Raw genomic sequence first — 15194 nt, forward strand, 5'->3', positions numbered from 1 at the left:
GGTGTTAGGCCCAGTGTGGCTTGCACGTGATTGCACAAAGGTGAGAAAGGGTACCGTATCCCCGGATAACATGTATGGATAGCGTACACATTCAAAAGATATGTCTATACATCAGGAGGCAGGCTCAGACAGTGTCAAGCACAGTATGGATTTGACGGCCCAGACTACACAGCGGAGGAGCAGGGAGAGGTAAAGATTGCAAATGCTGGGGCCCTGCCCAAGCAAGGGGTCCCACTCGTGGGCGTCGGTACTGGCACTGGGCCCCTCATAGTACGGCGGTGTGTCTGACGGCGGGTGTGCACCACCACCGTCAGAGACACTTGATTGCACTATGAGGGACCCTGTGCCAGTGCCCGCGCCCAAGAGTCTGCCTACCCACCTGTCCAGGGCAACGGCACTCGCACGGTGTCGTGCGCTAGGTGGTGACGGGGGGGAGGCTGCACAGTTAGGTAGTTTTAGAAAGTGGCATATGTTGATGTTGGACATTCAGCTGATGCAAAAGGCGAAATAGGTCAAGTCCCAAGAAGAGGTGGACCAAAGCAAGCCATTTTTCTGTCACCCTGTGTCATCAGGGGAAGGTGGGACAAAATCCTTGGAAACCCATGCATGGTTCATTTTAATGAAGGTTAGATCATCCACATTTTGGGTTGACAGACGGGTCCTTTTTTCTATCAGGATTGATCCAGCTGCACTGAAGACTCTTTCCGATAGCACACTTGCAGCTGGGCAAGCGAGCTCCTGTAAGGCATATTGTGCCAATTCAGGCCAGGTGTCCAGTTTAGCGGCCCAATAGTCAAAGGGGAATGACCTGTGTGGGAGAATATCGATATGGGAGGAAAAGTAGTTTGTAACCATAGTTGACAACTGCTGTCTCCTGTCACTTTCCATCGATGCTGTATTACCAGTTGTGTGAGCGGTACTTGAAAAATCAGTCCACAACATTGTCATGAAACCCCTGTCTCCAACGCCACTTTTGCTGTGTGCACCATGAACACCTCTGCCAAGCTGCCCCCGGCCCGTACGGCTCGTGTGAGAACCATCACCGCTGCTGTGTGCTGGGAATGCCTCAAGCAACCGATTTACCAGAGTTGCTTGTTTATTAGCCAATATTAGGTCAAGGTTCTCCTGTGGCATGATGTTTTGTAATTTGCCTTTATAGCGTGGATCCAGGATGCTGGCCAACCAGTAGTCGTCATCGTTCATCATTTTGGCAATGCGAGGGTCCCTTTTTAGGATCCGCAAGGCATAATCTGACATGTGGGCCAATGTTCCCGATGTCAATGATGCACTGCGAGTGCTGGTTGGAGGAGCACTTTCTGGCAAATCCACATCCCTCCAGTCACGCACAAACCCTGTACCAGACCTTGCCACGCCAACATTTTCACTTGCCCCACGAGATGCATCCTCCTCCCCTAAGTAATCATCCCCATCATCATCCTCCTCCTCCTCTTCTTCCTCCAACTCGTCCAGGAGAGGTCCCTGAGCAGACAATGGCTGAATGTCATCAAGGATTCCCTCCACCTCTTCCTCCTCGTCAACATTGGCTGCAGACGCCTGCTCCTTAAGGTGCGTCAAAGTTTGCATGAGCAGACGCATAAGTGGGATGCTCATGCTTAGGATGGCGTCGTCTGCGCTTACCAGCCGTGTGCATTCCTCAAAACACTGAAGGACTTTACAGAGGTCTTTCAGCTTCGACCACTGCACACCTGTCAACTCCATGTCTGCTCTCAAAGTGCCTGGCTGTGTATCCTCCCACAAATGCATTATGGCCTGCCTCTGCTCGCACAGCCGCTCCACCATGTGCAGGGTGGAGTTCCACCTTGTTGCAATGTCGATAATGAGGCGGTGGTTGGGAAGGTGGAGCAATCGCTGCAGCTTCTGCATACGAACGGAGTGTACAGGCGACCGGCGGATGTGCGCGCACAGTCTTCGCACCTTATGGAGCAGGGCTGTTAACTCCGGATAATTTTTGAGGAAGCACTGCACCACCAGGTTCAAGGTGTGAGCCAAGCAAGGTATGTGGCTGAGTTTTGAAAGGGCTATGGCTGCCACAAAATTACGGCCGTTATCACTAACTACCTTACCTGCCTCAAGATGTACACTGCCCAGCCATGACTCAGTTTGTCGCTTCAAGTACTTGGCCAGCACCTCGGCGGTGTGTCTGTCGCCCAAACACATCATCTGCAACACAGCCTGCTGACGCTTTCCACTAGCTGCTCAATAGGGGGAAACCTCGTGTGCAACAGTGGCAGCTGCAGATGGAGTGCTCGTACGACTGCGCTCTGTGGACGAGCTTTCGCTTCTGGAGGAGGAGGAGGGTGGAACGCCTACAGCCAACTGTTTCCTATACCGTGGGCTAGGCAGCACTGTCCCACCACCGCTGTCCCCTGTGGACCCTGCATCCACCACATTAACCCAGTGCGCAGTGATGGACTCGTAACGGCCCTGGCCATGCCGACTGGACCATGCATCAGTTGTGAGGTGCACCTTTCCACTCACTGACTGCTTGAGTGCATGGACAATGCGGTCTTTCACATGATGGTGGAGGGCTGGGATGGCTTTGCGAGAGAAGAAGTGGCGACTGGGTAGGTCATAGTGTGGTACTGCATAGGCCATGAGTTCGCGGAAAGCTGCGCTTTCCACCAACCGATAGCGCATCATCTCAAACGAGATTAGTTTGGCAATGTGGGCGTTCAAACCCAGTGTACGCGGATGAGAGACTGAGTACTTTCTTGACCTACTCATAGTGTCTGGGAGGGTGAGCTGGACTTGAGAGCTGCATATGGTGGAAGTAGCGGTGGACAGGGCGGACTGAGAGAGGGTTGATGATGGTGATGGAGTTGGTGTTCTTTCTGATGGCCTAGATTCAGTATTTCGTTGATATAACAGTGGGATTCCCTGACTGCTGTGGCCTTGCAACGACACCTCAACATTTGCTGCTGTGCTAACCGGTGGGCTTACAGTGGGGGAAACAATGTAGCGTTGCTGACTACCTTCTTTGTGATCAGTTGCACATGTGGCACTTGAGGTTTGGTGTTGTGTCCACGCTTGCAAGTGCATGCTGGTTAAATGTCTAAGCATGCAACTGGTATTCAAATTTTTCAGATTTTTCCCTCGGCTAAAGGTCTTTGCGCACTTCTTACAGATAACCTTGGCCTGATCATGAGGATTTTGTTCAAAAAAGTGCCACACTGCACTCTTCCTACTTTGGCAGACATTTTGCGGCCTAGCACGCTGTGATCTTTTGACCCTCTGGACAAGCTGACCAGCAACTCTTTTGATTTTTCGAACCTGTCTTTGGAGTGCTCCGGGCCTGCCAGATAACAGCTGTTGCGATGTCGATGTTGTCATGTCGGACACTGTTCACACCAGGGTGTCCGGCAGACAGCGGTAATACCCTGTTGGGTATTCTGTTCCAGTCGGGATAGGGTTAACCAGGTTGTCATGCTGGCTGAGGGCTGGGCCACGCCTTTGGTCTTTAAATAGTTCGTCCTGACTATGGGCGTCGCCGACTATAGCTTTAGCCTAGTGCTAGCAATACCGGTCAGCAGTGGTGGTGTTGGAGCTTCTGATATCTGGTGCAGTATATCCCTCAGTGGTTCTTTCTCCAATCTGTTATATATATATTTGGTTGCCCTTGCACATTATTGTATTCCCTTGTGTATTAACTGTGTTGTGTTTCTTTTACCCCTGTCCATACGTATTTGTGGGGTCTGGTGTCTGGTCCCCTAACTGGGTGGAGGGAGGTGGGTTCAGCTTAGGGCTGGACAGGAGACAGGGACAGGGTGGAGGCTCAGGCAGGCACACCTTCAGTTTAAACCCTGGGTAGAGGGACAGACAGGGTTCCCCTAGTCTGAGGGACATTGCAGGGGTCCCGGGGTTTTTGCCTAAAGTAACCTAGGCATACCATGACATTATAGTCGGCCCAAATAATAAAGTGAGAGAAAAAAAAAAAAAGTATAGATATGGAATATAGGGGTTACTTACTATGGATCCTATACTTTCCCTAACCAAGCAGCTGGAGGCTCTATCCATACAGGTCACTGAACTCAGGGGGGTGGTCCAGCAACAAGGCCTGTCAGCTCCTGCAGTACCTGCTGAGGCTGCAGCCAGGGCAGCTGAGCCCAAGTTTCCCCTTCCTGAACGATTTGCTGGTGATCGTGGTAAGTTCACGGTGTTTCGTGAATCATGCAAATTTTATTTCCGTATGCGTCCACATTCCTCAGGTAATGAGGCTCAACGCGTGGGCTTGGTGATTTCTTTGCTGAGTGGTGACCCACAGGCCTGGGCCTTTTCACTCCCTTCAGACTCACCGGCATTTGAATCTGTAGATTTTTTTTTTCTCTGCTCTGGGTTTGATCTATGACGATCTGGATAGATTAAACTTAGCAGAGTCTAAGATACGCTCACTGCTACAGGGTGATCGACCAGCTGAGGATTACTGCACGGAATTCCGGCGCTGGGCAGTGGACACGCAGTGGAATGACCCTGCGCTTAGAAGTCAATTTTTGCATGGGGTTTCTGGAAGGGTTAAACAGACTCTCCTAATGTACGAGACTCCCGCCTCTCTGAAGGCTGTGATGGCACTTGTAGTACGCATAGACCGACGTCTCCGTCAGGGGGCGCTGGTTTCGTTGCCTCCGGGAGGTGGGGGAGTGGTCGGTGAGGTTGCCGCGGGTGAATCCGTGGAACCCATGCAGATCGCTGGTATAGCACAGTCACCGAGTAACAAGCCTAAACGTCCTTGGCACAGAAGGCAGGGGCTCCGTTTTTTTTGTGGCAAAGGAGGACATTTTATTAACGCTTGCCCCCTGTTACCTAAGAAGGGCGCGCCGGCGGAAAACTGATAGGCTCAGAGGGTTTGGAGGAGTCTAGTCTGAGCCTTTGTGTATCCTCCGTCATGGTTTCCCAGTGTATGCTCCATGCTAGGGTGGTACTTGGGGGGGCAAATGCTCTCTATTACAGTATTTATTGATAGTGGCTCAGCTGCCAATCTCATTGATGAGAGGTTCGCGCATACAGTGGGATTTCCGGTGGAGAAATTGCCGAACCCCATCCGGGTGGTTACCATCAATGCTTCCCCGTTGTCTCAAGGGGAGATCACAGAGTGTGTGTTGGATATACAACTCCACATCGGAGTATTACACTCAGAGCGGGTAACTTGTAAGGTGCTTAGTAACTTACCGGCTCAGATGGTTCTGGGCTTTCCATGGTTGTCAATGCATAACCCTGTTATTGATTGGAAGACCCAGGACATAATTCAGTGGAGCAGGGAGTGTCAGGAGAGGTGCCTGGCTACATGTATTTCCGCTTTGACCCCCAGTATCCCGGAGCCGTTGCTGGACTATGCGGATGTATTTTCTGAGAAGGGTTGTTCGGAACTACCACCGCATCGCCCCTATGACTGTGCTATTAGGTTGAAACCAGGGGCCAAGTTACCTAAAGCTAGAATGTTTAATATCTCAGGTCCCGAGAGGCTAGCTCTCAAGGAATACATTGCGGATAGCCTGAGCAAGGGTCATATTAGACCTTCCTCTTCTCCTCTGGCTGCTGGCTTCTTCTTTGTTAAAAAGAAGGATGGCGGTTTACGCCCGTGTCTGGATTTCAGAGAACTCAACCAGATTACGGTCCGTGATCCTTACCCTATGCCACTTATACCCGATTTATTCAACCAAGTGGTTGGTGCCAGGTGGTTCTCCAAACTGGACCTCAGGGGGGCGTACAATCTTATAAGAGTCCATCAGGGGGATGAGTGGAAGACGGCGTTCAATACCCCTGAGGGTCACTTTGAGAGTTTGGTAATGCCGTTTGGGTTGACTATGGCACCGGCGGTCTTTCAACACTTCATCAATGATGTCTTCTCTCAGCTGTTGGGGAGGTTCGTTATAATTTATCTTGACGACATTCTCATTTTCTCTCGCGACCATGATACACATATAGAGCATGTTAGACAGGTTCTGCAGTTGCTCAGAGAGAACAGGCTCTATGTCAAGCTTGAAAAATGTGTGTTTTTCGTACAGGAGCTACCGTTCTTGGGTTATATAATCTCCGCCTCAGGTTTTAAGATGGACACCGCAAAGGTGCAGGCGGTACTACATTGGGATCGGCCTGATAATCTTAAGGCGCTTCAGCGATTTCTTGGCTTCTCCAATTACTATAGGAAATTTATTAAGAACTTCTCTATGATTGCCAAACCACTGACTGACATGACTAAGAAGGGTACCGACTTTTCTGACTGGTCTGAGCCTGCGGTACAGGCGTTTGAATTCCTCAAGAATAGTTTTGCCTCAGCGCCCATTCTGGTGCAGCCCGATGTCTCCTTACCGTTTGTCGTGGAGGTGGATGCGTCGGAGGTTGGAGTGGGGGCTGTACTGTCTCAGGGCCCTTCTTGGGCCAAGTTGCATCCGTGTGCCTTCTTCTCCAAGAAGCTGTCGCCTGCGGAGCGTAATTATGATATTGGCAACAGGGAACTATTGGCCATCAAATTGGCATTTGAGGAGTGGCGACACTTCTTGGAGGGGGCTGTTCATCAGATTACTGTGATAACCGACCATAAGAATTTGCTTTATTTAGAATCTGCTAAGCGCCTGTCCTCCAGACAGGCTCGCTGGGCATTATTCTTCACCCGGTTCAACTTCATTGTTACCTATCGACCTGGGTCGAAGAATGTTAAGGCAGACGCTTTATCCAGGTGTTTTCCTGGTGGAGAGTTATGTGAAGAGCCGGTGCCTATTCTCCAAAAGGGTGTGGTGGTATCTGCCATCACGACAGAGATTGAGGCAGAGATTGCGGAGGCTCAGGAGGTGGTACCGCCAGGGTTGCCTGCTAATAAATCTTTTGTGCCGCTACATCTACGCTCTAGAGTGTTGGGCGAACATCATGACACAGTACTAGCAGGTCATCCAGGGGTTAAGAGCACTCTGGAACTGGTATCGCGTCGTTTTTGGTGGCCTAAAATCCGGCAGGATGTGGCCTCATATGTGGCTGCCTGTACCACGTGCGCACGGGCCAAGACTCCTCGTTCCCGTCCCGCTGGTAGCTTGCAGCCTCTCGGGGTGCCCAGTAAGCCATGGACTGAGATTTCCATGGATTTTATTACTGACTTGCCCGCCTCGGCAGGGAACTCGGTCATTTTGGTAATTGTTGATAGGTTCTCCAAAATGTCACATTTCGTTGCTTTACCATCTTTGCCCAATGCTAAGACTCTTGCTCAGATATTTATTCGCGAGGTGGTCAGACTTCATGGTGTCCCGTCTGACATTGTGTCTGATCGAGGTATGCAGTTTGTGGCAAAGTTTTGGAGAGCTATTTGTTCTTGCCTTGGAATCAAATTATCTCATTCATCGGCTTTCCACCCTCAGTCGAATGGACAGACTGAGCGGATGAACCAAAACCTGGAGCAATACTTGCGCTGCTTTATTTCCGACAATCAGGAAGAGTGGTCAGCGTTTCTTCCTCTGGCAGAATTCGCAATAAACAACCATTGCCAGGAATCGTCTGGGGAATCTCCTTTTTTTTTGTGTGTATGGTCAACATCCTCAATTTTGCACCTTGCGTCAGGGGTGCTCAGTTGGCGTCCCTGAGGAGGACCAGTTGGGAGCTCAATTGTCGTCTGTTTGGAGGAAAGTCAAGCAGCGCTTGTTGAAGGTGGGTTCCAGGTACAAACGGGTGGCTGACTGCAGACGTGTGCCAGGTCCGGACCTGTGTGTGGGTGATTGGGTGTGGTTATCTACTAGGAACATTAAGCTCAAGATACCGTCACTTAAGTTGGGTCCCAGGTTCATTGGCCCATTTAGAATCTCCGCAGTGATCAACCCCGTGGCATTTCGTTTGGAGTTGCCGGCTGTGTATAAGATTCATAATGTATTTCACAAAGCATTGCTAAAGAAGGTCGTGGGTTTGGTGGATGGTTCCCCCGGGCAACCACCTCCCGTCTTGGTGGATGGCGCGTTGGAATTTGAGGTGTCCAAAGTGGTGGACTCTAGGGTTGTGCGTCGCACTCTACAGTACCTGGTCCACTGGCGTGGCTATGGTCCTGAGGAGAGGACATGGGTGCCGGCCTCTGACATTCATGCTGATCGACTGGTTACTATGTTCCATCGTCGCCATCCGGACAAGCCAGGTCCTCGACATGGTGAGGTTCCGGAGGTCCCTCGTAGAAGGCGGGGTACTGTCATGTCGGACACTGTTCACACCAGGGTGTCCGGCAGACAGCGGTAATACCCTGTTGGGTATTCTGTTCCAGTCGGGATAGGGTTAACCAGGTTGTCATGCTGGCTGAGGGCTGGGCCACGCCCTTGGTCTTTAAATAGTTCGTCCTGACTATGGGCGTCGCCGACTATAGCTTTAGCCTAGTGCTAGCAATACCGGTCAGCAGTGGTGGTGTTGGAGCTTCTGATATCTGGTGCAGTATATCCCTCAGTGGTTCTTTCTCCAATCTGTTATATATATATTTGGTTGCCCTTGCACATTATTGTATTCCCTTGTGTATTAACTGTGTGGTGTTTCTTTTACCCCTGTCCATACGTATTTGTGGGGTCTGGTGTCTGGTCCCCTAACTGGGTGGAGGGAGGTGGGTTCAGCTTAGGGCTGGACAGGAGACAGGGACAGGGTGGAGGCTCAGGCAGGCACACCTTCAGTGTAAACCCTGGGTAGAGGGACAGACAGGGTTCCCCTAGTCTGAGGGACATCGCAGGGGTCCCGGGGTTTTTGCCTAAAGTAACCTAGGCATACCATGACAGATAGCAAATAAAAGGGGATATAGTGGGAGACCAATCAATTTTGGTATAGTTGGTACATACACCACCCAAGACTATATTATAACAACAAAAGGACAGTCATAAACCTAAACTGGAATAAAACGAAAACACATGACCATAGTCCTATCATTAAAAATATTTTTATTTTTATTAAATAATACCATAAAACCAAGGTTTAATTGTAAAAGGCAAAGCATCAAGTATATATGATAATATACATAGAAATTGACATAGAAATTGAAGGGTCAGCTAACCATAATCCTGAGAAGAGGTTACATATATGTGTAGGGTCCCATACCACAGAAAATTATTAAAAAAAAATATTATATATTGACTGCTAAAAGCAGTGTACCAAAATCATGATGTACTCATGATACAATAGTGTTACATAAAAAATAATAAATAAAAATATATAATGGTGCCATAAAGATATGTGGTTAGAAACATGTGTTAACACAACGACATACCAATGAAATAAAGTGCAAAATATGTGCTAGCAAAAAACACAATTTGTGTAATTAATGAACAATAAAGTGCAAAGTGCAATAATGTCCAGCAGGGGTTGCTACACATAAATAAAATTACGATTTTGTAACCAAGAACATATATCTCTTAACAGGTGAGAGCTTATAAAGGCGCAGTTCGGAGATAAACAACCACCACAGATAGTAATAAAACAATCAAAAAACGAAATGGTTGCTGCCAACAACCAGACTATACTGTTAAATAGTTATACCTGTGGATTTATAAGTGCTCCTACACGCCAGAGGTAGCTGCCCTTCCCCAACGCGCGTTTCGGCCAATTGCCTGACGAAGGCAATTGGCCGAAACGCGCGTTGGGGAAGGGCAGCTACCTCTGGCGTGTAGGAGCACTTATAAATCCACAGGTATAACTATTTAACAGTATAGTCTGGTTGTTGGCAGCAACCATTTCGTTTTTTGATTATTTTATTACTATCTGTGGTGGTTGTTTATCTCCGAACTGCGCCTTTATAAGCTCTCACCTGTTAAGAGATATATGTTCTTGGTTACAAAATCGTAATTTTATTTATGTGTAGCAACCCCTGCTGGACATTATTGCACTTTGCACTTTATTGTTCATTAATTACACAAATTGTGTTTTTTGCTAGCACATATTTTGCACTTTATTTCATTGGTATGTCGTTGTGTTAACACATGTTTCTAACCACATATCTTTATGGCACCATTATATATTTTTATTTATTATTTTTTATGTAACACTATTGTATCATGAGTACATCATGATTTTGGTACACTGCTTTTAGCAGTCAATATATAATAATTTTTTAAAAAAAATTTCTGTGGTATGGGACCCTACACATATATGTAACCTCTTCTCAGGATTATGGTTAGCTGACCCTTCAATTTCTATGTCAATTTCTATGTATATTATCATATATACTTGATGCTTTGCCTTTTACAATTAAACCTTGGTTTTATGGTATTATTTAATAAAAATAAAAATATTTTTAATGATAGGACTATGGTCATGTGTTTTCGTTTTATACCATGACAGATGTCTGCTGTGGATGCTCCTCATCTGAGCTATTGGAAGCAGCACCCTCTTCCCCCAATGGATACCAATCTGGGTCAACAACTGGGTCATCCATCACCTCCTCTTCAATGTCATGTGCACCTTCCTCTGTGTCACCGTGTATGGTGGTATAGTGTGCGGGAAGGGGCACCTGAGTCTCATCAGGGTCAGAATCTGGCTCTATACACTGCGAGGACAATGTAGTGCTCTGAGTGAATGTACCAGCAGAATCATCTATCAGCGGCTGTGCATCAGAGCACTCCATGTCAGATTCATCTTGGCCTGGGTAATTCACCATTTCACTTGATAATCCAGGCATGGTATGTGAAAAAAGCTCCATGGAGTAATCAGTAGTATGGCCTGCGTCATTCTTCAATCTTGGTTGGGGTGAAGGACACAAGGAAAGGTGTGGTTCATGAACATGAGCCTCCAATGACGACTCAGTGCTTTTACTTTTTACAACTTCAGAAGAGGAGGCGATAGAGCTGGAGGCTGAGTCAGCAATGTAAGACAAAACTTTTTCCTGATGCTCTGGCGTTAAAAGCGGTTTGCCAACTCCTAGAAAACTAAGCCTTCGAAGCCTTATGGAGCCAGACAATGACGCAGGCTCAACACCTCCTGCATTCGGTCCTATTTTGCTTTTGCCACTACCATCAGATCCACCACCAACACCATCATTACCAGCTGCCAACCCCCGCCCAATTCCACGGCCTCTTCCACCAGCCTTCCTCATTTTTGGTAGAAATGTAGACAAAATCCAACAAACTATATAGTAATGTAAAACAAGGTACAAGGTGTCTATAGGACAGGGGAGATTTAGATTTTCTGCACACACTAGTGGACACTGGACACTTTTGGATTGTGGGAGGCCCACTGAATATCAGAGCGCTATGTCACAGGCTCGATGCAACAGGTGTGAAAAAAGTGACTACAGGATAAGGGAGATTTTGAATTTCTGCAGACACTTGTGGACACTGGACACTTGGATTGTGTGAGGCCCACTGAATATCAGAGTGCTATGTCACAGGCTCGATGGCACAGGTGTGAAAAAAGTGACTACAGGATAAGGGAGATTTTGAATTTCTGCAGACACTTGTGGACACTGGACATTCTATGTGATTAGCCTCAGATTGACTAGGGCTCTCTATCGGTCCCAAGGCCCTGCCAATTCCTTATCAATAAACTTTGGGTAAATCCGCTTAAGGATGGCACCATATGCTACTAATTTACCGGATTTACTCAAAATGAAGGGACTTTGTCATTTTTAGACCCTGGGTCATTTCCACTGTCAGAGGTGTGGGCATTCAGGTGTCTGATGCCCGTACCAGCTGCCCAGGGGGGAGACGCCTCTGCTGGCTCACGCCATACACATACACACATATACATATACATATATACTCAAACCAAGGAAGAAGAGGATAGCTGGGTTGCGTTATACTACTTAACCGGAATTACTCAAAATGAAGGGACTTTGTCGTTTTTTAGACCCTGGGTCACTTCCACTTTCAGAGGTGCGGGCATTTAGGTGTCTGATACCCATCCCAGCTGGCCAGGGGGGACACCACCAAGAGCAGCCGCGTCCCAGCTGGTCAGGGGGGACACCACCAGCATCCCCGTCCCAGCTGGCCAGGGGGGACACCACCACCAGCAGCCACGTCCCAGCTGGCCAGGGGGGACACCGCCACCAGCAGCCGCGGCCCAGCTGGCCAGGGGGGACCCCACCACCAGCAGCCGCGCCCCAGCTGGCCAGGGGTAACACCACCACCACCAGCAGCCGCGTCCCAGCTGGCCAGGGGTAACACCACCACCACCAGCAGCCGCATCCCAGCTGGCCAGGGGTGACACCACCACCACCAGCAGCCGCGTCCTTGCTGGCCAGGGGGGGACACCACCAACAGCAGCCGCGTCCCAGCTGGCCAGCGGGGAACACCACCACCAGCAGCCGCGTCCCAGCTGGCCAGGGGGGACACCACCACCAGCAGCCGCGGCCCAGCTGGCCAGGGGGGACACTACCACCAGCAGCCATGGCCCAGCTGGCCAGGGCGTACACCACCACCAGCAGCCGCGGCCCAGCTGGCCAGGGGTGACACCACCACCACCAGCAGCCGCGTCCTAGCTGGCTAGGGGGGACACCACCAACAGCAGCCTCATCCCAGCTGGCCAGCGGGGAACACCACCACCAGCAGCCACGTCCCAGCTGGCCAGGGGGGACACCACCACAGCAGATGTCCCAGCTGGCTAGGGGGACACCATGCCGCGTCCCAGCTGGCCAGGGGGGATACAACCACCAGTAGCTGCGTCCCAGTTGGCCAGGGGGGACACCACCACCAGAAGCCATGCCCCAGCTGGCCAGGGGGGACACGGCTGCTGGTGTTGGTGTCTCCCCCTGGCCAGCTGGGACGTGGCTGCTGGTGGTGTCTCCCCCTGGCCAGCTGGGACGTGGCTGCTGGTGGTGGTGTCCCCCCTGGCCAGCTGGGATGCGGCTGCTGGTGGTGCTGTCCCCCCTGGCCCGCTGGGCCGCAGCTGCTGGTGGTGGTGTCCCCCCTGGCCAGCTGGGATGCAGCTGCTGGTGGTGGTGTCCCCCCCGGCCAGCTGGGACGTGGCTGGTGGTGTCCCCCCTGGCCAGGTTTGTGGCTGGGTACAAATGAAATAATACATCCATGATTTCACAGCCATCAGAGATCTACCGACCAATCTTTGAACAAATATCTCTGCATGTAAAGGGGCCTTTGCCCATACTAACAATTCCTTTCTTCTCAGGTTCAAGCTGCCCGTTATGACGTACCAAAAGGCGATTTCTGCATATAAGTATTGGGCAGATGAGATGCCAAAGGACACTCGTTCCCTCACAGCTGATTATCTATACTATGAGACCCTCGGGCACCAGATTGTCTTGACGGATTTAGTTGAATGAAACAATTGGTGAAAATGGAGGAAAGCAAGGAAGGAGAAACATCTGGGTAAGAGTCCTAACTGAGGCTGGTTTCACATCTGTGCTTGAGTGGTGTGCGTTTGTATGCGTAGCAATCCTGATGCATCCTGATGCAGATCTTCTCCCTATACTTAACATAGGAATGTATCCTGATCAGGATGAAACGCCAGTGTGAAAGCACCCTGAATACACAATTAGCCCAACCAACCACCTTCCATAGTATCAGATTTGAGCAATGACTATTTCAGTTCAATGGTCTTATTCATTCCAATACAGGAAAGATGTATATCTTTGTACCGTGTTAGCCAGCAGATAGAAAAATATTCAGAATTGAGAGTCCTCAGTGGTTGATACCTTTTAATGGCTAACTGAAAAGATGGTAACACATTGCAGCTTTCGAGACTACTCAGGTCTCTTCATCAGGCATAGACTAATACAAAATCTGAAGAGTCACATTTATGCACAATACAGCACAGAAAAAATGCAATAGATGAGACAAGTGACATGAAGCAGAATAATGATTATGGGAGAGGGAGAAACATAAATATTGGACCAGTTCATAGATAAAGAGTCTGGATATTTTATTGTCCTCTGATAGGGGTCTCCTAATGTGTTGTGATGCCCCCATACTGTCTTAGGAAACATCTGGGTAAGAGTCCTAACTGAGGCTGGTTTCACATCTGCGTTTGAGTGGTGTGCGTTGGTATGCGTAGCAATCCTGATGCAGATCTTCTCCCTATACTTAACATAGGAACGCATCATATTTTATTTTTTTACATTTGCCAGTATATCTTCTTTCTCCCATCTATCCTCTATTCTCCCTCCAATCTCCTCTGCCCCAGAGGTCAGAAGTTCACATTCCAACTACATCCTGATCAGGATTTTGTGACATATGTTTGCATCAGGATGCGGAGAATATCCTGATGCAGATGCCTCTGCACAAATCCTGATCAGGATGAAACGCCAGTGTGAAAGCACCCTGAATACACAATCAGCCCCACCAACCACCTTCCATAGCATCAGATTTGAGCAATGACTATTTCAGTTCAATGGTCTTATTCACTCCAGTGATTTCCCTGATGTTTCCTGAGTTAATTTTGAAAATACACTATATGACAATGTCAAGAGAAAAAATAGAGGCATTTAAAAAGCTCAAATCATTAAAGTCCTTGAAAAACCTTTTAACATAACTTCTCTTATTTTGACTTCACAGAGAAAGTGTCTCCAAGAGGCCAAGGACCAGCGATGCACAGGGATCGGACAGCAGTGAAGGGTCGAGCACAGAGGGCCACAGTGAAGAGGAACAAAGCAGTGATGAGGAAACTGTGTCCACGCAGTCTGTTTCAGAAGCTGACAGATATGCACCCAGTAGCAATATACGATTCTCAACGCATGCAAAATTTCTGCAAAAGGGCTCTTCAATCAGAAAAAATTAAGATCAACAGATGCTGTTGGTAAGTTTGTAAAGTTTACACTCCCCCATTCCAATCTATCTACAGTAGATGGCACTGTTCCAGGCCCATGCTTATATAGAAAATATGTGTGCTGTGTTTTTTTCCTATTTAGAATATTTCAAGAGAGTCCCCAACAAAAAAGAATTGGCGAAGTATGCTAAAGAACAGGGATGGGACACAAATATTCCAGACGTAAAAGAAGTGCAAAGCGCTTGGAAACCCCATGGGCGAAGGCACAAGCCCAATTTTAAAGATGAGGCGATCAAAGAGCTTGTGTTAACACAGAAATGGAAGGGACTAATTGCAACTGAAGACACTGGCAAAGGTGGACGTACCGTAAAGACCATCTATGCTTTTAAAAAGGGTCAAGTGGTATGTGACTATCACGGCGTACTTATGGACCATCAAAGTGCGGAAAAGCTGCAGAGAAGGCTGACCGGAACATCATATATGTACTTTTTTAAATACAAAGACCAAAAATTATGCATTGCTGG

This window comes from Dendrobates tinctorius, unplaced genomic scaffold, assembly GCF_039654945.1.
Source record: "Dendrobates tinctorius isolate UK_male_01 unplaced genomic scaffold, ASM3965494v1 ptg000227l, whole genome shotgun sequence".
Lineage (NCBI taxonomy): Eukaryota > Metazoa > Chordata > Amphibia > Anura > Dendrobatidae > Dendrobates > Dendrobates tinctorius.